This window comes from Bos javanicus, chromosome 8 (assembly GCF_032452875.1).
Source record: "Bos javanicus breed banteng chromosome 8, ARS-OSU_banteng_1.0, whole genome shotgun sequence".
Taxonomy (NCBI): domain Eukaryota; kingdom Metazoa; phylum Chordata; class Mammalia; order Artiodactyla; family Bovidae; genus Bos; species Bos javanicus.
In genome coordinates, this window is record NC_083875.1 from 20,471,123 (window position 1) to 20,497,973 (window position 26,851).

Sequence of the window (26,851 nt, forward strand, 5' to 3'; positions counted from 1 at the left end):
ACAAGAAATGAACGATGGGTCACCATATGACTGCACCAAATGCAGTCACCTTGGCACACAGAAGGCAAGAAGTAAAAGAAAAAGGCCAGAAAAGGAAGGGAAGGCAATTCAATAAACTTGGCTAGTCTAATTCCACCCTTGAAAACCCTGGGCACATGTAGGGCTTTATTTCTGGACATAACTAGAAGCTTTCCTCCACCAAGCCTCCTCACCTGCCAGTTCCAGGTAGGGGTGATTGCCTCATTTTCTAATCTCCTAGAGAATTTAGATCTGAAATACTCTTTAGAACTAATTGAGACTACCTTGTATCATCGTTCTTCGTTTTAGGAAACACCCTGAGTAACAAGGTAAGAGAGGGTGGTCACGTGGTCTTATATTATTTGCCTAATTAATGGCTGCAAAGTGTGCCACAGAGAGCAAGCGCTTAATGGATAGTTGTTAATGAGGGTGACACTTGGTGTTTGTGTCACTTTCTTAGCAGATAATTACATTTTTGATGATGGTCATATCACCCATTGTTGGATATCTCCTGCCCTGCCAGATAAAATATAGTACAAATTGGAGGAAAAGAAACAGTTAAGGAAAACTAGTTAGGTTATATATATGTAAGATCATCGCCATCCAGGCCATAAGCTTCTTGGGGATAAGAACATGGTTTTCTTTAGTCAGTATCTCTAGTAATTAACACAGTGTCTGGTCCATAGGTAGTTGCTCACTATAACTCAGACACACACACACCTTCAGAACATTTATAGAGATAAACTTTATATTTTAAGAAGGTACAGTATATATATATATATATATATAATGACTTTATGACCATCAACCATAATTTCTTTGGACACATTAATGGTTTTACATGTTTTCAAGTTGATAGTTGTTTTATTTCATTCTGCTCTATCCAATATGATTTTTATTTCTTCCCTATTTGAAAGCCTCACCTAAATGCCTACTGCCCAGATTTTCAGTTTTGCCTGAATTCAGCTTCTGTCCCATAGAGCCCCACAGGAGCAATTACCCTAGCCTACTCTTTCTCAGCAAAGACTTTAGTAAAAGAAGACTCAGGCTACCCTAATTTGTCCTCTTACTATGGAGTTCCCAAAACGCCAAAGGCAAAAGCTGATACAATGCAAAAAAAAAAAAAAAGTTTGTCCCTAATCATACCCTTTCAAATCATTTGATCAGGACACACCTAGAAAATACTGCAATTAATTGTCAGCGAAGCAACTAATTGTCACAAGCTGTCTGCTAAAGAGGAGACAAACGTATTGTCCGGGGAGTGTGCACCTCGGACCTTTCTTTGTTCTATTTTCTCAGGGTTTTCCCTTCTTTGTCTTTTAGTCACCACCATTCTGGACTCCTTTTTCCTATTGTAACTACCCAACAGTACTATAGTAATGTAAAATGTTAACAATAGAGAAAACTTGGTGAGGTGTATAATGAGAACTCTGTACGTTTTACAATTTTCACTAAATCCCTGCTCACAACTGCAGACCAAATGGAGACCTGATTGAGAAAGGACAACGGTGCTGCTCAGTCAGACTCAGGGAGACAAGCCAGCACTCTAAGGGATAATCACTGAGAGGTGAGAAGTGAGATTCACTAGGCCTTACCAGGGCTTGGGATGGAAGCAAAGTTAAATTGAACTTGAACTTAACCAGTCTCTCCCCTTCCTGTCTCCAAACTGCTTACACACCTTTGACAGGAGAGAGTCACTCCATTGAGATAATTGTATTCAAGAGAGCTGAATAATAAAATTAAATCATCTGTATTACATCCTGTAAAAGAAATGTGTCCAGAAAGAGAAAGGCTTCTCCATAAAGGTCCAAAGGATAGATGAATAATGGCAATCCTAGGGACAGGTGAAAAGAGATGGTGAAGATGGATGACCCACCTTGGAAGACAGAGGGTGAGGGCGAGTCAGAATCCTAGTTGGAGAGGAACCTGAGACAGGCAAACTGGTCCTGGAAGAATGGGCATTACGGGACATGATATCCAGGGTCTGTGCAAAAAATAAAAGAGCACTGCAATGACAGAGGACAAGAGCAGTCATCAGTCTTGGTGAGAAACTCCTTAAGTGACCTTACCTAGGATCCTATGGTTTTGGGGACCGAGAGGAAGTTTGGGTTATTTTGAGATATTTAATGAGGGGATTTTGGAAGTCTTAGAACTCTAGCAGCATTAGTAAGAAGTCATGAAATTTAGGAATAATGCTAATGGACATGTTTATTCAACTTCAAGTGAAACTGGGCTCTTTCAAGTTTCATTATATATCTGAATGAAGCTTATACACAGCAAAACCATGACAAACAAGGCTGCCTATCGGCCTAAGAGAATCCTAGATTTTTACAGACCTTGTGGAGCCCCAGTTAATCTATAATGTAAGGAGAAGGTGACTGCTGCTGCTGCTGCTGCTAAGTCGCTTCAGTCATGTCCGACTCCCTGCGACCCCATAGAAGGCAGCCCACCAGGCTCCTCCGTCCCTGGGATTCTCCAGGCAGGAATACTGGAGTGGGTTGCCATTTCCATCTCCAGTGCATGCATGCATGCTAAGTTGTCTCAGTCGTGTCTGACTCTGTGCGACCCTTTGGACAGCAGCCCACCAGGCTCCTGTATCCATAGGATTCTCCAGGCAAGAATACTGGAGTGGGCTGCCATTTCCTTCTCCAGAGAAGGTGACTAACTATGCCTTTAATTTCTTATTAGTTACAGATAGAATTTCAATAACAGCCTACAATAACAGAAGTGTTGGGTTCCTGAGGTTAGACTAAGCTATCCATGAATTTGAATTCAGGGACAAAAGAGACTCCAGAAGGACATGCAAGTGGTGGAATCTTCCCCACATGAGACATGAGAAAATGATATCCTAATGTAAAGACATTTATGGATGTGAGAGATGGACTATGAAGAAAGCTGAGCACCAAAGAATTGATGCTTTTGAACTGTGATGTTGGAGAAGACTCTTGAGAATCCCTTGGACTGTAAGGAGATCCAGCCAGTCCATTCCAGAGATCAGTTCTGGGTGTTCTTTGGAAGGAATGATGCTAAAGCTGAAACTCCAGTACTTTGGTCACCTCATGCGAAGAGTTGACTCATTGGAAAAGACTCTGATGCTGGGAGGGATTGGGGGCAGGAGGAGAAGGGGATGACAGAGGATGAGATGGCTGGATGGCATCACCGACTCGATGGACATGAGTTTGAGTGAACTCCAGGAGTTGGTGATGAACAGGGAGGCCTGGCGTGATGCAATTCATGGGGTTGCAAAGAGTTGGACACGACTGAGTGACTGAACTGAACTGAATGTGAAGACACCCTATCTTGCCAGATAGTTAGAGGCTAAACCCGGAAATGAATTAGTGAATCTTGTTTCCCTTTTAGAAGTCAAGATGTCAAAGCTGTTAAATTATAAAATGCATTTTAAAACACTGCATGTTTATTCTCCTAAAAAAATCTGAGCTTAATGCTGTTCCAATCCACAAGTTAGAATCAGCTATCTGGAGAATGTTTCTCCCTTCTTTAAGGAGCAAGAAAGGATTGACACTTGGCCTATCCCTACTGTACGCCAAAAACTTTTAAATTACCATTAGGTGACAATTAACAAAGCAGTGCCTTATAAAAGTTTTCATACAGAACTATACAGAATAAAGAGTAAACATCTTTATTTTATTCTCACTCTCCAGGATTTGCCTGCCACTGTTAACAATTCAGAGGCTATGTTCCCAGGCATTTTTCACGTGATTATAATCATAAAAACAAACATTTTTAAGACAAAGAGATTATACCCAATATTCTACTTTGCAATCTGCTTTTGGCACTTAAAACTCTCTTTACATATAGACTCCTCTGACTATATTATGGCATAGGTAATATTATATTTATTTCAAGAATGAGTAACGGTGCCTCAAAAACATTGTGTATTCTGCCCAAGTTCACACAAGCAGTAAATAGGATTCAAGCCCAAATCTATTGTTTCTCTAAGGCAAGCTACATGGAATAGAATTGATATATGTTCAGATAGCTTAACCTCCATTGTTTAGTTCAGAAATAGGCAAACTTTTTATGTAAATAGGCAGAGAGCAAACATTTGGAGACTCTGAGTGCCACATAAGGTCTCTCACATATTCTTTGCTTTTGGAGATTTTTGTTTGTTTTGTTTACAACCCTCTAAAATGTAAAGGGCATTCTTAACTTGGAGGGAGTATATAAAAACAGATCTCAGATGATGGAGATTTGGTCCAAGGGGCTGTGGTTGGCTAATTCCTGATATAATTCCAATTGCACTATTTAATAATACGGATTTTTAAAATGCCCAAATCTGCTTCCTTACCACTGAATGTATCTTTCCTTTCAGCTAGACATATGCATTCTTAAAATACAAATCAAGCTTTGGAAAGTTTGGGATCACTGACTCCATCCTTGTACATGCCACTCACCACGACATCATCCATCAGGCAGTAAGTTACAAGGCTTCACAGATTCCATTTAGGTCAAACTGAAGTGGAGATTTGATTTTCCTGAAATTAACACTTTGGGAAAATAAAAAGACAGAAAGTATAATTCCCTCACATAGAAGTAACAGTAGAAGCATACTTCAAAGTGTTCGTATTTTGCTTCTTTCTTGCCAAGAATTTGCCACCACCAGAACAGAATTCTTTATTTTCAGACGCTAATGAGCAGGCCACCAGAAGATTGGCTGCCATTTTTTATTACAATGAGGTCTTGCTGCTTCATGTTGTCAAGGCACTGCTCCTCCTTGCTCATCCTCCTACCCTTAGTAGAAAAAGGAAAATAATTTGGTGTGACATTTATCTCTATAAAAAAGCAGCAGGATGTGTTAGGAAAAAATAGGCTTTTTGGAGACAGACTTAAATTTGAATATCAATGTCTTTATTTATAGGTGGTTGATATTGGGCAAGTTATTTAAACTCTCTGGGCCACAGTCACTTTATCTCGAAACTGTATGGTTGTTAAAGGAAAGATAATTATAAATACATATATCCATAATATTAAAAACAATATAATATTATTCTATTATTACAAAGCAATAATTAAGCTGCAGATAAATATAGCAACATCATCTCAAATAACAATGCTTAGTTGGCCTATGAGACACAAAATCCAGTGTATTCTTTATATCACAAAAATTATCAGCATAATTGCTTTTATAAGTCACTAAAATTCCCAGGGAACAGGAGAAAGATTTTAGAGAATTTGTGAGATCATTCTTTGCAATCTAGTGTTAAGATATACATTTTCTTACCTAAAACCAACCAAAAGTACAAAGTATCTTATTAGAAATCTTGTTCTATTTGTTGTAATTATAATTAGAAAATACAACTTCTTCTAACTATATCTAACACATTTTTTTTTCTCCATCGACCTGAGCAAGAACAAACAATGGGAACACAATGTCTATTCTCTGATTAATAATGGATTCAGCAAAGGAAGAATACATCCTAAAAGATTAATAAGAAGCAAATATCCAGGACAAAGACAAACAGCAGAGTAGCTGTTTTGCTTAACCGCCTGTCAGTAAACATTCATGTCTGGCTTTGGTCTTTCTCAGGGCCCATGCTACCAAGCTTGGCCTTGGTCTCAAATTTCTGTCAATAGCCTAAAAGCTGTATTCAAACAAACATTCAAATGTGCTCCAGCTTTGTCACACAAACTGACACAATGGGTTTCCATTTTAATTAGGGAGGCTTCTGAAATGATTTCCATCAGAACTGTCCAGGGCGCAGTAGCAAATGATAAAGTTGAGGACTTCCTTATATATTTATATTGATGTATTCTTAAATTGTGGGGCAGCAAGGTTTCAGGGAGTCAAAAAGCAAAAGGTCAGAACATAGAATGTTTTAAGTAATGTGAAAATCATCTAAAGAACTCAAATTATTCAAACAGATCAATTCTCCTAAAAGTGAGGGTTTTCAAACCATTAGTATTTCTCAATCCATTCAGATTCATTAAAATTCCCATTTGTTGGACTTTTTCCAGAAGCAAACAAACAAAAACAAAGAGATGACTTTTAATCAGAGATGATATTTCTGAAACACTTGAGCGTCACCTCTTAGCAGACTGAGAATGTGCTCCAACCTGTCTCACAGTCTAGAGCTTTCCTCTTTTCAATCTCCTTTCTGAGGTTTCTCAGAGCAATCTTACCAAATAACAGATATTTTCCCTGACACATACACGCAACCATTTCAGTGGCTCCCCGACTACCTACCAATTTTTTGCAAGGTACCCCTCAACCCGTAATCTGGTACAATCTATTTTTTCTACTCCATTCTGCCTCTCTTCCACGTCTTGGTCATGCTTGCCATTCCCTGAGAATACAACACACATTTATGCCTCCATTCCTTTTTTTCATAGCACTTCCTTGGCAAAACTGCAAGAGTAAAATTAGTAGCATTTCAAACGAAAATAGTGTCTGCAGGAATTCTCTTCTGAGATAGTCAACTTTCACCATTTTTGCATATGCATGCAAATTTATGCCCAAGGACCAGGAGTAAATGTGACTTGAAAAAATATTAGTACATCCTTCTTTCCATCTATCAGCACCAACCTGGAACATAAATGAAATTTTAAAATAATACACTGAATACTTAGTACTATGTAACAAAGAACTCTCTTTTTTTCTCTATCCCTATGCCACCCACCTATGCCATTAAATAGAACAATTCTTAAAAATAAAGGACATCCTACCCACATACTATATAGTCTTGTGGGATACCTCCTACACACTGGAATTTTATTATTGCAATCTTGTGGTTATTAGAAATTTTGTGCTACATTCAGAAAAAAAGCTTTGACTTCAGTTGTAACTGAAAATCATTCACCTTGCTGATTATTTAGGGTAATGACAGAAATTACATGTTACTTTAGGTAAAATCTCAACATAATGAGGCTTTGTTTGGCAACTCCCAGACAATATGTGATCCCTCTATGCTCTCACAGAGGTGCACATTTACTTTTCAACAATTTTCACAATTTGTAGTTTCTATTTGTATGCCATTTTATTAATATCTTTTCCTACCCTAGAACCGTAGGCTTCATGGAGACAGTGACCACATGCTTTTTGCTCACCATAGTATGCCTAGAATAGCATAGAATCTGGCATGGAGTTAGCATTCGACAGATACTTGTTGAATGAATGAACAGCTCTTATACATTGAGAATCTCTTTATGTGTTTAGTCACTCAGTCCTGTCCATATTTTTGCAACTCTTTGGACTGTAGTTCACCAGGCTTCTCTGTCCATGGGAATATTCAGGCAAGAATACTGAAGTGGGTTGCCATTTTCTCCTCCAGAGGATCTTCCCAATCCAGAGGTCGAACATAGGTCTCCTGCATTTCGTGCAGATTCTTTACCTGCTAAGCCATCAGGGAAGCCCAAGAATCTGTTTAAATGATGGCATCTAGGTAAATCTACAGCATTAGCCTAAGAAGTAAAATGGAAGAGGGTCTTAGGCTTAAATGGGTGAAATTTTTCATTTTTACTTTAATTTTCTTGAAATTTTTATTGTATTTATTTAAAGTCTGTCTAGTATCTCCAGTATCTGTCTTACCAAAGACTCTGTTTTATGTTTTTCATTTGGCTTTTGATTACATGCTCTTTAATTTTGGTATACCTTTTGACTGGATGCTGGACACTGTGTACAAGCATTTAGGTGATATCTTTCTTCAGAAAGGATTCAGTTATCTTCTCATAGACAAAAAAGGAAGGGCCAATCATTGCTAAAGTAAAGTCTTGGTTTCACCCATTCTTAGGGCAATTACCTTTTACCTATGGGATAGCCTTTCGGGGACTCATGTGAAATTCTGGAGTTTTACCAAGAATGTTTATATGTATGTATGTATTTTTAAACATTTTAAAATAAACAAATGTGAAATAAGTATTTTTAATTGTTATGGTTGACTTCTAAATAAAGAATTATACTATAATACGACTATTGCCCATTTAAGCCTAGGATCCTCTTCCATTTTACTTCTTAGGCTAATGCTGTGGATTTACACAGGAGACATATCTTACATTAGTTCTAGAATTGAAACAGAAACAAAAGCAATTGAGATTAAAAATTTAATAGATGGCTTTAATAAGGAAATCTAAATAAAGTATGGATTTCTGTTGATAATGTATCAATATTGGTTCAGGAATTGTAACCAGTGTACCACACTAATGTAGCATGTTAACTGGAAACTGGGTAAAGGGAATATGAAAATTCTCGTAATTGTCTTCCTAACTCCTCTGTTAATCTAAAGCCATTCTAAAAAAATTTTTTAAGAAAATGGCAGGCAGAAGGGAGAAAAAAATGAAACAAAAATTAAAATTCTCTTCAAAGGGCGTAAGTACTGCTAACTTTTTATCAGAAACAATGAGAGCAAACAGCAACAACAACAAAAACCCGTTTCTTGAAAACAATTTGAAACTTAAAGAAAAGAAACCCGCCCATCTAGAATTCACTACATCAGCAAATATGTGCTTCACAAATGAAGGCAAAAATAAACATATTTTAGACAATAAAATGTCTAAAATAAATCTGAGATGCATCTTTTTAAGATGCATACACTGAAATTAAAAAGGAAAGGAAATTTTTCAAGTATAAGAAAAATCCTAGAGAAATTTTGATAATATACATATATATGAATGATGTCAGAAAGATCAAGATTACTGAAGAAATATCTTTTAAAAAATATAATTTTAAAGGGAATACAATATGATTTTAAAGGAAATATAGTTTTAAAATATAATTTTAAAGGGAATACACGCCCAGATATTAAGATTTCTACTGTAACTATAGTAAAACTAACACATTGCAGTAATGGTACAAGGTTAACAGGAAAGAGAGTCCAGAATCCTGCTAACACAGTCACTTGCTTTTCCACAAACATGCTGTGGGTGAAACAGTGTTCATTTTAAATCTGCTGCTAGAACAACTGGAATAATGAGAAAAAATTAAGCATGTAGAAGAAAACAAAAGAGAGTATATCCATACCCATGAGTCAAAGATTTCTCAAAGAGGAAAATGTTCTCTAACAATTAACAAAATGCTGATAAATTAAATTGCATTAAAATTAAAAGGTTTTGCCACTCAAAGACACCATTAAGAGAATGAAACTGCAAGCCTTAATAGGATAAAGATATGTGCTGAATAATAATAAAGATATTATTCACATATGAATAATAGGTGAGTATTAAAGATGTGTACTGAGAACTACTATACATTAGTAAGAAAAGACTTCTACAAAGCAATAAGGAAAAAAGATGAACAGGTAATTCAACAAGGATATCAACATAACCAATAAGCATATGAAAAGGTACTTTAAATCATTATTATTCAGGAAAATGTGAATGAAAATCTCTATGAAGTACCATCGAATCCACTAGAAGAGCTATATTTCTTTTTTTAAGTAATGACAATGACCTCACCAAATATGAAAAGAATGTGGAGTTCTGGTACTATCATCCTACTGGGAGCGTGACTTAGTCTAAACGCTCTAGAAAACTGTCAGGATTTGTTTACTAAACTTAACTTTACTGAAGTTAAGTTAATGTGTTAACTTTAGTAAAGTTAACATGCACATTATTTCAATTATAATTAGTTATAATCAAGTAATCCCACCCTAGGTATAAAACAAGCAGGAATCAGTTTATATGTGCACCAAGAATGTTCATAGAAGCTTCATCTGTACTAGCTGAAATTAGAAATGACCCAACAGTATTGTCCCTAAACAAGTAGTGCCCTATCTAGCAATGCCTCAAGAAGCCTCATGCTTTGGAGTGTCATTGTTAAAACTTTCATCTCTTTCTAGTGGGCAGGATGAGCTGGAGTTGGAAATGCCACCCATGTGGTGTGTCTGAGCCCAGACTAGGACTCACATGGGTGCTGGTCCTATTTTCTCCCTCTAGGTACCTTCCAACCCTCTATGCCACTCATGAGGTTGACTAGTCGCTCCAAGGAGATCAAGGTGTGTCTGAGCCCAGACTAGGACTCACATGGGTGCTGGTCCTATTTTCTCCCTCTAGGTACCTTCCAACCCTCTATGCCACTCATGAGGTTGACTAGTCGCTCCAAGGAGATCAAGGTGTGTCTGAGCCCAGACTAGGACTCACATGGGTGCTGGTCCTATTTTCTCCCTCTAGGTACCTTCCAACCCTCTATGCCACTCATGAGGTTGACTAGTCGCTCCAAGGAGATCAAGAACTTCTTGGCTGGCAAATGCTGGATTTGTTGTTGTTTTATTGTGTCAAATGAGACTGAGTCACCAGAATAGTACTAATACACTAATTTTGGGTGACACATGATAGATTCCAGCTCCGGGCTACCAATAGTCTGCTCTCAACCCTTGAACTTGAGTCACCTTTGTATGTTCGCGCACCAGCTCTTACCTCAGTGCCACCTCTAAGCTATTATACTTTGCAGTGATGGGTTTTGCAGCACACATTCCACCCGGAACACATAGTAGAACCTCTCCACAGAACGTAAATGACATCTCAGCCAGTCCTCTAGGACTAGTCATGCCTATGTCCTCCATAGGCCATCCAGGCTGATACTATGTAATGCTCACTGGTCCCCTCGATCTGTATCTCTTCTTGCTTCAACAGGTGGGACAACATAATGCTTCCCTGGATGGGTCTTGAGATGTACTGAACAAGGCAAAGACATCCTTCATGTACGTGAGACCACACTGTTCGCTCTACTGACAGATTCCTAGCCTCTCTTTCCCAATGGTGAGAGGAGGCAGAAGGCATTGAAAGATACCACATTCTAAGACTTTAGTGATCACGGTCAAAAGAGTTCAAGGTAAGACACAGTTATAAGATGTGTTGATTTACGTTTATCTTGCTGCTAAGTCACTTCAGTCGTGTCCAACTCTGTGCGACCCCATAGATGGCAGCCCACCAGGCTCCCCCGTCCCTGGGATTCTCCAGGCAAGAACACTGGAGTGGGTTGCCATTTCCTTCTCCAATGCGTGGAAGTGAAGTCGCTCAGTTGTGTCCGACTCTTAGTGACCCCATGGACTGCAGCCCGCCAGGCTCCTCCATCCATGGGATTTTCCAGGCAAGAGTACTGGAGTGGGGTGCCATTGCCTTCTCCATGTGTTTATCTTATAAAACGATAAATGGTAAATTTAACATGACTAGAAAACGAATTATTGTCAACTGTTTTCTACATATTATGGATAAGACTTACATTTGTGATCATAATCAACAAAGTGAAGTTACATTCTTTGAGTCATTGGAAGCCGGTATTCACAGATGGCACAGTGGATGATGCAAAATCATGAGTAATGAGGTAACCAGCATTTAATAAAAGCTACTAGGGTAATGCAAAAGCAAGAAGATCTATATTGCTTCAATACGAACAGGTCTGAAGAGCCAAGACATAATGGATAGTAACAGTGCTGTTATCTTTTCCTTATGTCATGAATAAGGATACTACTAGCCAGGAATAGGAAATTTGATGATAAAGAACATGAAGATACAGTTCCTAGGCCTGAACATTATGAGGAATCTTTATGTCTACTGCTTGAACAATAGACAGGTAAGTACCTCTTCTCTATTTATGATTTCAAACATTTATTGGTAAATCATCCTATGCATATGGGCCCACAAATTTGTAATTAGTTTTTAACTGAATCATTTATACAGGCAAAAAACAAACATTTTCCAGAATTCTTCATACCTTAGGGGTGGCCCAGCAAACCTAATACCTTCAAAAGTAAAATTAATAAATATTGATTAGTATAGTCACACAATGAATAGTATGAAGACTATTTTCAGTGAGAATGAATATACTAAAACTAAATGTAATGACGTGGGTGAATCTCATGGATGAAAAAGCAAAGATATAAAAGAACATATACTGTATAATTCCACATGCGTAAGTTTCCAAAACTAACCTATGATGGTGCAACTATCAAGATAATAGTAACCCATGGGTATGGATGTGTGTGCACATGTGTGTGTGTGTGTGTGTGTGTGTGCATGACAGAGTAGTCATTAACTAGAAGAGGGTTTGAAACTTAAAAAATTATTGCAAGCAAACAAAGTTGGTTGAATGGACTGATATTCTTTTCTCTATCCTTAAAAGGCCATTTCACTGTCTTAAAAAATATTCTAGGCCATCTCCTTATTTTGTTTTTGTCCTACAGAAGACATGTAAAGGTAACTCACAAAAATATTTTTCAGTGTTTTCAAGTTGTGTGAGAGAAGACTTCATGCACTGATCAGCTCTTCCAGAGATAGTATAGTTACTGTATGCTTGTTGAAAGATACATTATGAAAAACACAGAGATTAACTTTCTGCAGTCTCTCATGCTACATTATGTTGAGATCATATATTTGAATCTCTAAGTGGCTTGATTCTCCAGTGATAGTCTATGATCTAACAATCTCCTTTATGAGAAAGTACTAACCTTTTGGAACTCTCCTAGGCTGTTGGTGGGAATATAGATTAGTGCAGCCATTATGAAAAACACTGTGGAAATTCCTTAACAAACTAAAAGTAGAGCTACAATACAATCCAGCAATCCCACTCCCAGGCATATATCCAGAAGAGACAAAAACTCTAATTCAAAATGATGCATGCACACCAATGTTCATAGCAGCACTTTTTACAATAGCCAAGACATGCAAGCAACCTAACTATCAACAGATGAATGGATAAAGAAGATACAGTATATATACCCTATGGAATATTACTCAGCCATAAAAAGAATGAAATATTTCCATTTACAATAACATGGATAGACTTAGAGATTATCATACTAAGTGAAGTAAGCCAGACAATGACAAATGTTATATATCACTTATGTGTGGAATATAAAAAATAATACAAGTGAACTTACAAAACAGAAATGGACTCACAGACATAGAAAAGAAATTTATGATTACCAAAGCAGAAAGTGGTAGGGAGAGGGATAAATTAGGATTAGGGATTAACAGATATATATTCCTAAATATAAAATAGAGAACAAAGATTTACTATATAACACAGGAAATTATGGGGAAGGAAATGGCAATCCATTCCAGTATTCTTGCCTGGAGAATCCCAGGAGCTTGGTGGGCTACAGTCCATGGGGTCACAAAAAACTGGACATGACTGAGCACACATGCATACACAGGGATCTATAGTCAATATTTTGTAATAACTTACAGTGGTAAAAAAAATCTTGTACAAAATATTTGTAACTGAACCAATTTTCTGTGCACTGGAAACATGCAATATTGTAAATCAACTGTAGTTCCATAAAAAAAATTTTAATTACTAACTTTCTACCTCTCTCTACCATTGCCAGTTTAAAAACTGGCAGGGGGTGGGGGGGTGGTGGAACAGAAAATAGAGAAGGAAATGCTGAAACACTAACACTGGAAACATTCTAGTGGTTCAGTCACCTACATTGCTAATTTTTCACCTCAAACTAATTATAATCTGTAAACATGCCTACTGGTATAACATTGTTTAGAATTATGCATTTTTTACTTAATTATCTTAAAAACATAAACATTTTAAATCAATTGCAGTATTTGCAACTGCTAAAGTGAAACCTTTAAGTCTTCTGCAATAAAACCCCCATTTTCTACTACTTATCAGTCAAGATAAAATTGTCCTTCCGGGGACTCAATCAACTCCATGTTGGCCTCAGGCTCAGGGCAAATATTTGGCAAAATTAAAGCAAGACAAAGTCCTCTAAGTACAAATATATTGCTTAAAAAGCAATTGAGGACATTATGAAGTTACAGAAAACCTAAAAATCAATTGGATTTTAAGAGATAAAAACTTTCCAGTTGTTCAATTCAGGATAAGGAATAGTCTCTTGGGAATTTCTGGGCAGAAAAAAATATGTTTTCTAAAGAGTACCATAAAGTACAACTTAAAAATGCAATTAGAAGTTTCCAGAGCCTATCTGTAGTTTATTTAAAGCTTCCAAACTTGCCCTCCACTTCTTTGATATTCACGAACATAATATTAATAAATACATAACAGGGCCATAAGACGCCTCAAAGACCCATGTTGCCTCTGAAGCACTAGGAGGATTTGGGCAGCAGGTGCAAGCTGACTGCAGTGCTCTGGGCCAGGCTTAACCACTTCAGTTGGAAAGGCAATCTCAGCTGGCTACTGTTGAATTGTCAGTACCTCTCAGCCCGAATCAATCAGAATGGTCCTACTGTTTCTTAGAAGGAAATATTTCTGCTTGGGCCATTTGACTTTTTTTCTGGCATACAACTGAAAGAGATATATTTAAAAAGCTAGAGATGTGATTGTTACTGGGTTTAATATAAACAAAACGTATTGGGGCTGCATTGTTGTCTAAAGTAAGTACATGAAATGGCCCTGGCTGGTTCTTCTGAAGTGGATCCAAATCCCCTGTTACCTGCAAGCTTGAAATCATAATCAACTTTGTTTAAACTTACTGGAACTCAGTCTACCCATCTGTAAAGTGAGAAGAATTATAATTAACTCAACAGAGATTTAGAGATTGGAACTTAATCAGGATAGTACACATTTAAAATTTAGCACATTATCAGCCACACAGTAGGTGCTAGAAATTATCAAAGTGTGATTTAAATGATTATGTCTATATTTATGTATGTGCACATTTAATTAACTCTCTTAATCAGATTTTAATTACCTTAAAGTTATAGTGTTCTATTTATCTTTATCAGTGGCAGTTTGATTAGGTTTTTCCAATAATCTGGACCACTTCTTTCCACTTATTTCCCTTCCAATTAACTTCAATTTGAGTACTGAACATCTCATTAATATCACCATCATTAGATAGATCTGTGATAATATGGAAAAGAAGCTCTCAACTCTAGTCTGCCACTAAAATTTAATTAGATGATATGTATGAAGGTGCTTCACACTGTGAATTATATATATTTTAAATATTCTTGTGGGGATGGTTGGTTTCTGAAAATGGAGGGCATGTCTAGCAGAATTCAACCAAGGTTTTCTGTAAAAAGCTAAATATAAGTGTTAAGGTTCTGATGGTCCCTAATGGGCTTCCCCAGTGACTCAGCCGTAAAGCATCTGCTGGCAATGCAGCAGATATGGGTTCGATCCTTGGGTTGGGAAGATCCCCTGGAAGAGGAAATGGCACCCACTTCAATATTCTGTCCATAGGATTTTCCTGTCATTATTCTTGCCAGGAAAATGCTATGGACAGAGGACCCTGGCCTGGGGTCGCAAAGAGTCGGACACAACTGAGCATGACATGGATTGTCGTTATCACAATTATTCAACTCTGACTTGCAGAATGAAAGCAGCCATCAACAATATGTTAATAATAGCTGAGGTTTTTTTTTTTTCCCCCAATAAAACTTCATTTACAAAAACAAGCATTGGGCAGGATATGTCCCATGAGTCATAGTTTGCAAAACCCTGTCCAACCCTCTTACTGAAGACAAACAAAATAATTAGGTTGCCCCTATCTCCCTCCAAAATTTCTAGAAAAAACATTAAAGGGAGTGGGTCAAACATTAAAGGGAGGAAGTCAAAGAACATTACAGCTGAGCCCTGATTCTGTGCTGGAGATTTTACACATTGACTGACAGAAGCTGAAAGGTAGAACTTTGCTTTGAGTGGACTCACTGAGCAGAGGGTAGCATATAGTACCCACCAAGACAGGAAATTTGGGCAAGTCATCATTCCTCTGGGTTGGGGTCTGGAGGTTCTCCACCCTGACAGTAAGTGACTGGACTATATTTCTCATGTTCCAGAAAAAACTCAAGCCTTGGCCCCAGCAAGGAGCCTAAGAGAAGAGAAAAATACATCCACTATAGTTGCTATCCACATTTGCTCTCCAGAGCTACTTTCTACCCTTATCTTCCCTGCTCTTTGCAGTATCACTGACCCATAACAAACTGCATTGTCCAGACTTCCTTGTTCTCTGGCTTCTGGTTGGTTTTGGACAAAGGGAAACAGGGGCAGAAGATCAGAGGGTGGGAGGACAGAGACATTAGGACACTGCCTTCCCCACCCCCATTCCTGCTTTGGGGCTGCAGTTCTGGCAATGGCTGCCTCCACCCACAAGTGAAGGCCTTCAGTTGGCCTCCCTCCACTGAACCAGCCTGTGTCCCTACAAACTCAGACTAGGGGACTCAACACCCTTTGTTGGTTTTCTAGGCCACAATGCTTTGTGAATAGTCCTCAGTCTTTTCGAGGGAACACTGTTTTTGCTGTGGCCCTGACCATTCTATCTTCTCTGGAAAACAAATGCTATTTCAGGCCTCAAATTATGTCAGAAAGTAATTTTTGAATATAATGCCCAACAAAGAAAGAGAATGAGACACATAAGACAAAATGAGTCAGATCAGGAGGAACAATAGAAAACCAAAAGAGACAACTGGGAATCCAGATGCTGGAATCAGCAGGTATAGACAATAAAATAACCATTCTCACTACATTCATGGAGATTTAACCTCAGAAATGCAGGGAGGTGTGATGAGCAAGGAAAATGGTACATATGTGGTAAATTTAAATGAGCACTGATTATAGAAACTAAAATTAAAAGTCTCTTGTGGGACTTAATATATAGAAAAATAATTAAAATACATAAAATAATAGCATATAAATTGGGAAAAAGTAATTGAATATTAAAGTGTGCTAAAATCTTCATTTTCTGAAAGATAAAGATAATTATCTTTTTTTCAGGTAAAGATAATTATTAACCCTTGATAAATTATCAGTGCATAAATGGAAGCACTTAAAATTTTGGCAGTTAAAAAATTTATAACTTCTAAGCTCTTAAATATTTGTGTGTGTATGTGTATGTGTGTGTGTGTGTGTGTGTGCGTGCAACAACAAAGAAAACATGAGAATATAGAACAGGCAAAACAATTACTAATCACATAAGAATATAATCAATTTAAAACCAAATATTTTGGTAATTTCATTAAATGTAAACTAACTACACACAGGTTTGAAAGCACTGACTGTTATACCGGTTTTTAAAAAATAATAACTAATCCTAGCCCTTTATAATATACACATTTGAAGTTGACATTTACAAAAATCTTGAATGTAAAATGATTTTTGAAAACTCAATCAAACAAATTTCTTCCAAAGTTCAAATGCAACTATAGTAATATTAAAGGATGAACCTGGAACCTATTATACAGACTGAAATAAATCAGAGAGAGAAAGACAAATATTGTATATTAATGCAAATATATGGAATTTAGAAAGATGGTACCGACAGTCCTACATGAAGGGAAGCAAAGGAGACATAGACATAAAGAACAGACTTTTGGACTCAGTGGGAGAAGGCAAGGATGGGATGATTTGAGAGAATAGCATTGAGACATACACAGTACCATATGTAAAACAGATGACCAGTGTGAGTTCAAGGTACGAAGCAAAGAAAACAAATCTTAAGGTAAGAAAAATGATTAGAGAAATGGTCTGAACCAATAAAAAATGTTAAATTCAACAAAAATATGTATTTACAAACACCAATACTTTTGACCTAGCAATTCTACACCTAAGAATGCATTCTACAGCTGTGCTTCCCCAAGCGTGGACCCCAGATTGGCAGCATCAGCATCATCTGGGGCAAATGATAGGATTCAAATCTCCATCAAGACCCTCTGAAACAGAAACTCTATGGTTGGGTCCCAGAATCTGGGTTTTAACAAGGCCAGTGAATAATTCTGAAGTGTGCTAAAGTTTGAGAAGCAGTTTCACAGAGAAGTGAGATTATATGCATCAGGAAACATGCATTATTATTTTCATAATTGCATAATTTGCTATAGCAAAAAACAAAATGGAAACAATTCAATTCAACAACATGTCTAACATAGTAGAATGAAAAAATAATTTATTGGTTTTCATTAAATACAATATTACATAGAAATAAAAATGAGTAAACCACAACCACATGCAAAATGCAGATAAATCTTAAAAATACAGTTAATGATTTGAGAAAAGTGGGTATGCATATAAACAGAAAAGAGGGAAATAATAAAATAGACACAATAAATATACAATGTGCAATCCTGAATATATAAATTCAAGAACAGGCAAAAATAGTCTAAATTGCCTAGGGGGGATGTGTGGCAGGCAGATTCCTAAGGTAGCCCCCATAATTCACAGCTCCTGAGATTCCCACTCTTGTGTGATTCCCATCTCTGGAATCTAGGCTAAACTTGTGACTCTCTATTAACCAAAAGGATACAGCAAAAGCAATGAGATGTACTCAATTATGTATATATGATTATGTTACATAAGACTAACGTCTGTCCTTCTAGAGTCTCTTTTCCTTTCAAGTTTTGATGAAGCAGGTTGCCATGTTGGGGGACCCATGCAGCAAGGATTTACAGTTGAATTCTTGCAAGTGTTCCTAGCTGACAGCAATAAGATGAAGCTCTTATTCCTACTGGAAGGACGTGAATTTCATCACAACCCAAGTGAGCTTGGAAGTAAATCTTTGTGGAGTCAAACTTTCAGATGAGATCCCCACTTGAACCAGCATCTTGACGGGAGCCTTGCAAAGGACCTGGTTAAGCCACATCTGGAAGTTCTTGACTTCCAGAAACTATGAGTTTAAATATGAATGTTGTTTTAAGACACAAAATCTGTTGTAATATATTATACAACAACAGGAAACTAATACTGGAGGTGTCCTAACTCCAGTTCCCTAGCATCAGAACTTGAGACAGAGATTCTTGTTCAAGGATTCATTATTGGACAAGTGCTGTCAGGAGAAGGGGAATAAAGGAAGCAGGATAAGGTAGGGGAAAGAAGCCTGCAAGAACAAGGTCTCAGCTAGAAAGTAGCATCAGTCAATCCCAAAGTGATATCCCAGAGCATCACACAATTAGAACCTTGAGTTCCAGGGTTGCCCTTGGGGGCCATACTGCCAGTCAGTCGGTCCTGGGGCTGCACAGAAGAGACACAGTTTCCCAGGTAGCAGTTCCCATCTGGCCCAGGGCAGTTCTCCAAATAAGTGGGCAGCTGTGAATTCTTGCCATGCAAAACTCACAGGATCTGCTAAAGGAGATGTGAGAGGTAGGGTAGAGAACAAACAGCATCCACTACAGACCGCATGATTGATACGAAATTTAAAGGAAAGTTAGGAAGTGGATAGCATAAATGTCACCAAAGTTGGGACAAATAATATAGAGATTTTTCTGGGATTCTGGCAATGTTCTGTTTCTTAACCTAGGTGGTAGTGACATGGATATAATGTTTGCACCCATATTATTTATTTTATGCATTCTTCCATATGTCCATTACATTCATAATAAAATCGACTTTTATAAATTGTGATTGGGTACAAATAGAATCTCTAAGCTAAGGAAATTTGGGGGATATCTGAGAATTTCATATACCTCTGATACAGTGTTCTCTTATATTGCATCGTCTGTGGCACATCTGATACATTTAAAATTTTTTCTACCCGCATTCTTTCCAGGACAAGAATTCAGTAATGTTGTCACAATAACTATCAGGGAAACAAAGTAGAGATCATATCCTATTTCAGAGGATGGAGAACTGGATGTAAAGATGCACCAAATATAAACATTAATTAGAAAACAAAAGATAATTCATGATCATGCAAACTGCTGAACAAGGACAGATGAATGAAATTGCTGGCACTCATCAAAAAGGTTTTTTGGGGAAGTTATTCTTTACATCTTATTTTAATTCTCTAATAATAAAATGGGAGAAAGCAGAGAAATAAAAATTAGACAAAATAAAGCTGAAGTTTTCAGCTGGAAGTTCTTCACAAAATAAAATTTAAATCACAAATCCCAGTCTTCATATTAAAAATGAAAAATATCACACAGGATCCAGAGAAAGCCTCTCAGGTCACTTTAGGTTGAAATTCTTAGTCGTTTCCTACTATTCCTCACAGTTTTCCAAATAGTACGATGGAACCCCACGAGACAGATTCTAATGTGATGACCAGCCATAATCCGATAGTCCCTGGAAAATTCTGAGTAGTTACCATCAATTATAGGCAGATAATTATCTCTCAGTGACTTTCATAAACCATGATTTTTCTCCAAACACAGAAAAGGAATTAAAATGGTAAAAGATAAGGAATATCTAAGATAATGAATATATGAAAAAGCTTCAACATACACAGCAAATAATCAAGGAGATTTTGCATCCTTATAATTTTTTCAACTGGATCATCAGGTTAGAATGAGTAGATAAAACAGAAAAAATATTTCAAATGAGAGAAAAAAATAAAGAATATTAGAGGTAGTCAGTTCTCATAGAAAGATTCCAAACTTGGAATCAGACAGTACATCTTGGGACACATAAGAGTTGAGCCAGTGTAGACAAGTTACCTCTTACATCTCTTTTATGGAACCACCATCCATCAAATAAAATTATCTGTATTTTATGGAACCACCATCCATTTTCTGAACTCTTCTAGTCTATAAAAGCCAAAGGCATTTTTGTAGATTTCCTGAATTCACTTTTAGTTTATAATTTGAAAAGAAAACAGATTTTTCTAAACTTGTAAGTCTTACTTCAAACTATTTTAAATGAGAATACTAAACAACAACAACAAAATTAATTGTGAAGCTAAGTCAAAAATTAAGTTTATGGACAGCACTAGCTTTTCACCCAAAGGCATCAACCACAATATTGAAAGCATGGGGAAAATATTTCTACTTCAGAATATAGTGAAATTATTCCAAACCACAACCCAGGACAAAATGCTATAGGAAAAGATAACTCTCCCAGGTAAAAACTTTTTTCTTCTCCCCTAACTGGATCATGAATCAGTTTTAGCCTCTGGTGTTCTACTCCATTGAGCCCAGAACATCCAGCAGCTTCCGAAATCTGCCAAACCATCAAGCACAGCAGACAATTCCCTTTAAGCCGATTCAAGTGCCAAAAAGTAGTGGGCTAGAACCTTTCCCCAAATCTGGAGTTCAATGATGTGAAGGTCTAATTTTTCTTAAGAAAAATAATTCAGACTCTATACTACTTTTGCAGGGTTCAGTTAAGATATATTTTTAATTTAGGTACTTTTTATTCTTTTATTTCTAGGTGAATATAGAACATACTGTTGAAATTCTGATGGTGACATTTTTGTTCTTCGCTTTCTAATTTCCCTTCAATTTTATACTTGTAAACCAGTTTCTCTGTTTTATTTGAACAAGGTATCAGGAAATAGAAAAGAAGTAAAAAGGTGATAGTCTAAAGAGTTTAAAATAAGAAAAATGTCAAATTAGGTGTAGTGCTAGGCAGTAGTTATCAAATACCCAGTGATTATACATCACACTAGTGATACACTACCTATACACATTGTGTGTGTGTGTGTGTGTGTGAGTATATATATACTCATACATACAAAGAGACAGAAGGATAAAGAGAGAACTCAATATTCATGGAAGGAATAGTGGATTTAGTGGAATTCAAATAATAATATAGAAATATAAATGCAGTATGGTTCTAATAGAATATCATACCATAGAGGAGGGATGGTCATTAGCTGAATGGGAAGTGTAACCCTAAGAGAGATTAGAACTCACTCTATACCCAGCTAAGAAAAAGAAAAAAAATGCTACAAGCCACGCATGGAATAATCAACATTTTTTGGCTGATATATAAGGATTGCTGTTATCTATTATCACCATTTCCTTTTATAGTGGATATCTAACATCAAAATTGAGATAAAACATCTCAAATTTTTATAAAAACTGAATTTAAATTTATGGAGAACATACCACATTGCTTTTATTTTTCTAATATCTTGGCTGACCAGAAACGTCAGACTCTCATCTTTGAGTTATCATCTTATTTTGGAAACAACCGTCATTAACTATATGAGATATAAGGTCTTGAATATAAGAGTTAATCAGTGACTTCCCTAGTGGTCCAGTGGTTAAGAATCCACCTGCCAATACAGGAGACACAGTTTCAATTCACGGTCCTGGAAGACACATGCCATGGGGCAACTAAGCCCATGCGCCTCAGCTACTGAGCCCACGTTCTAGAGCCCATGCTCTTCAACAAGAGAAGCCACCACGCCCTGGGGGATGAGTGAAACAGATGAAGGGGATTAAGAGGTACAAACTTCCAGTTATGAAGTAAATAAGTCACGGAGATATAATGTACAGCCCAGGGAATAGAGTCAACAACATTGTAATAACTTTGTATGGTGACAGACGGTCACCAAAGTTACCACAGTGGTCATTTTGTAATGATAAAATATCAAATTACTGTGCCATAACCTCAAACTCGGAGAAGGCAATGGCACCCCACTCCAGTGCTCTTGCCTGGAAAATCCCACGGACTGAGGAGTCTGGTAGGCTGCAGTCCATGGGGTCGCTAAGAGTCGGACACGACTGAGCGACTACACTTTCACTTTTCACTTTCATGCATTGGAGAAGGAAATGGCAACCCACTCCAGTGTTCTTGCCTGGAGAATCCCAGGGACGGGGGAGCCTGGTGGGCTGCCATCTATGGGGTTGCACAGAGTCGGACACGACTGAAGCGACTTAGCAGCAGCAACCTCAAACTAATATACTATTGTAAGCCAATTACATGTCAATTAAAATATTAAATAGATACAAATAACCAAATAATTAAAACATTTCATGCATTAAATAAGTTTCTGTTTAAATTTATCTTGGAAAGTGTAAAAATCAAATATAAGATGAATCTTATTTCCTGCTGTTTTTCTTTCCTTTTCTGCCAACAAAAAATGTCAAATCTCAAACAAAAAAAAAAAGAAAAGAGAAGCCTGAGCACCACAACAAAGCAGGCCCCCACCCACCCACAGCCACAACTAATGAAAGCCTGCAGGTAGCAATGAAGACTTATTGTTGCCAAAAATAAATAAATTATTTTGTTTTTAAGAGAAGAGCTAATCATGCCAGCTGAGATTCAAGAACTCATCTGTGAAAAAGTCCTTCTGTTTCAAATACATGGCCGCACTGAAATGTATCAATAGATTAGAATTTTAGAGGTATAGAGAATTTAGACTTCCCTATGAAAAGATTTATTTTATGCTTGTCATATGCCATTTTTAATTATTAGTAAGTTTCTAATCAGATAGTTACTTAGTTAGTATGCTCAAATTTTATTTTATATATGCCCAGTTTTCTAGAAGGGTAAACTAGGTTAAAATGGTCAAAGTCCATGAAAAAAGTACTGGGGAAATCTAAGAGTGCATTGACATGTGTAAGATACGTATAATCTTCAAGTCAGTTTTGAATGAAATCCACTCAACAGTGCAGTTTCTTTCAACACTAATGATACAGATAAAGTAGTGTGTCCTTTCGGTCATGTCTGACTCTTTGCTACTCTATCGGCTAGAGCCCTCCAGACTCCTCTATTCATGGGATTCTCCAGGCAAGAATGCTGGAGTGGATAGCCACGCCCTTCTTCAGGAGTTCTTCCCAACCCAGGGATCGAACCTGCATCTCCTGCATTGGCAGATGGGTTCTTCACCACTAGTATCATCTGGGGAGCCCAGATAAAGTGTAGCCGTGACTAAATGACTTAATATTCAAGGTGCCATTTTGGCAACCAATATTAACTACAACACATGGCAAAGCAAATGAAAATTATTTGGTTGTCTTTGAAGAAAATTGTTGTTAAAAAGCCCTGACTTTTTCAATAAAATGTTATTTCTGCTTTATACTATGAATGAAAGTACTAATGAAAGTTATGAAATTCTCTCCTTCATTATATAAAGAAAACAATCATCATAACAGTTAATATTTACAGAACTTTTGCTATGTGCTTGGCAAGGTATAAGATACCTTGCCTGCATTTTACAATGTAATCCTCACAATTATTATAAGGTAAGTAATACTGTCTCCATCTTATACATGATGAAACCGAAGATCAGAGCAGTTAAGCAGCTTGCCCAAAGCATTCCATATGTCTTCATTTTTTGCTTTATATAATTATTTCATTTATTTGACAAATATTTATTGACCACCTAGTAAGTATAAGGCCTTGCATTGCTGTGGGTATTTCTAACAGCGTTTAAGGAAGTATCTGCCCAAACTAGATAATCTGTTCCTCTGCAGACCACCTGCCTCCACTCCCATTAGCAACTGAAGCATAGGGATATTCATAAATTTTCAAAGAAATGACATTCTCTCTGAAATTTCACTCCCAAGTCAAACTGCTAACTATATAGAGAAGTAAATTTGTAGGAACTGTGGGAAGCTTGACCTAACAGAAACAAATCCTTCTGATCTGACATTGAGAAGCCATAAGGACCACAAAGCAACAAAATTACTTTTGTGCAGCATTTGCGCTGAATGTCATTTCTTAAATCCGACCCCTATCTCCCTTCATATGATCTTCAATTTGTTTTTAAGTTTAAAATGTTTTCATATGCTTGATTTAGAAGGAAACATATTTGTCACATCTAAATCTACCAAATGCTCATCTAAACCAATGTGAATCATCAACTTACATTCATCATTATTTTATCCAGAAATGTACCTTTCCTCTCACCACACATATATATGGGAAATAAACCTTTTTCAGTTCTTCTTGGGTGGCATTGGGTTTGACCCCCGTCTTAAAATATTCTTAGTGATATGATAAAGACTGAGCACAATTTGGCATTTGCAAATATGCCCAGCAGACAATGAGAGAAAAAACTTATGTCTGAGAGCAACAACTGTATAAATTTATCTCTTTGTTGATTACCAGCAACTGTTGCAGTGACCTTTTTATAACTGCAAATAATCAACCTTCATTTCAAGAGAGTAGCTTTGGTACTTCAGATTTCCCTGATAAGTTGCCATTTATTTGAAATTGCCCTTAAAGTTATTCTTCTGTAAAAATAGTAATAAAGTGAAACTTTCCAGAACGCTCAGTGAGAGGCAGAGGATCGGCAGCTGCCCGAGCTGTGCACAGCAGCACGCTCCTTCCAGGTCCCCCACACCGGCATCGGCCTGCTCACCAGCTGTAGAAAATGGTTAAAGAAACCACTTTACTATGATGTTTTGGGGGTCAAACCCAATGCCACCCAAGAAGAATTGAAAAGGCTTACAGGAACTTGGCCTTGAAGTACCACCCTGATAAGAATCCAAATGAAGGCTAGAAGTTTAAACAATTTCTCAAGCTTACGAAGTGCTCTCTGATGCAAAGAAAAGGGAATTATATGACAAAGGAGGAGAACAGGCAATTAAAGACGGTGGAGCAGTCATTAGTTTTGGCTCCCCCATGGACATCTTTGATATGTTTTTCGGAGCAGGAGGAAGGAGGCAGAGAGAGAGGAGAGGTAAAAACCTTGTGCGTCAACTTACAGTAACCTTAGAAGATTTTATATAATGGTGCAACAGAAAACTAGCTCTGCAAAAGAATGTGATTTGTGACAAATATGAAGGCCGAAGTGGTAAGAAAGGAGCAGTAGAATGCTGTCCAATTACCAAGGTACTGGAATGCAAATAATAATTCATCAAACGGGACCTGGAATGGTTTAGCAAATTCAGTCTGTATGCATGGGGTGCCAGGGCCATGCGGAGCAGATCAGTCCTAAGGATAGATGTAAAAGCTGCAATGGAAGGAAGATAGTTTGAGAAAAGAAAATTATAAAAGTTCATATTGAAAAACGCATGAAAGATGGCCAGAAGATAACATTCCATGGTGAAAGAGACCAAGAACCCGGACTGGAGCCAGGAGATATTATCATTGCTTTAGATCAGAAGGACCATGCTGTTTTTACTCCACGAGAAGACCTTTTCATGTGTATGGACATACAGCTGGTTGAGGCACTGTGTGGCTTCCAGAAGCCAATATCTACTCTTGACACCCGAACCATAGTCATCACTTCTCATCCAGGTCAGATTGTCCAGCAGGGAGATATCAAGTGTTTGCTAAAGGAAGGCATGCCAATTTATCATAGGCCATATGAAAAGGGTCACCTAATCATTGAATTTAAGGTAAACTTTCCTGAGAATGGCTTTCTCTCTCCTGATAAACTCTGCTGGAAAAACTTCTGCCTGAGAAGAAGGAAGTAGAAGAGACTGATGAAATGGACCAGGAAGAATTAGTGGACTCTGATCCAAATCAGGAAAGATAGCGCCATTACAATGCAGAAGCCTATGAGGATGATAAACATCATCCTTGGGGTGGTGTTCAGTATCAGACCTCTTAGTAGGGCCCGTGAATAGCACTCACTGCTGGTGTTTTATTTACAGTATTTCATGTGTGTTCGTTACTTATTAAAAATAAAGTAGTTTAAATAAATAAGTACATATATTTTTTAAAAGCAAAGAGAAGATTACTATACTGACAATTATTTAGAAGTTTGCCACTAACCAGTACTCCTTTATTCTCTACACATTCTCACATGTAACCAGTCATAAAAAAGGAAGCATCTGGATATATTTTTATACCATTATCACTACTGCCAACATATGCTATTTAGTAATGTGAACAGCATTACCACTGTTACATTTTTATTATTTTGAAACAGGTCAAAAGTTGTATAATTGTTTGTATTTATGGAGTGCCTATTTTATGCTGAACGGTTATGCTCAGAAGCATGTGTAAAATTTAATACTCACAATAAATCTATATGGAAGGTAATATGACCTATGATTTTGGATGAGAAAATTGAGGTGCATAACACTAGTGAGGATCTAGGATTTGAATCAAGGTCTCTCTGTCCACTAAGCTTTATTACCACTGTTGTGCACATTTCATTTAGAATATATTAATTTGATTATGTCCCATGATTCCTATTGCAAATATATATATCAGCCCATCAATGATTCAGTGTCATGCAACCCTCAGTTTTCTGTGGTATGGTGTGGAAGGCAGCAGATAAGCAAGTAAAGTTGTTACAGGCATTTTACCTTCATACTACCAGAGCAGGATTTATTCTGCACTACCAGGGTACAAAAT

At 37.2% G+C, this 26,851-nt stretch overlaps 1 pseudogene; it reads left to right on the forward strand.

The window, feature by feature from the left end:
• The window catches only part of LOC133253364 (dnaJ homolog subfamily A member 1-like), a 73,563-nt pseudogene extending 47,464 nt beyond the window's left edge, over positions 1 to 26,099 (forward strand).
• The last annotated feature ends 752 nt before the right edge of the window (positions 26,100 to 26,851 follow it).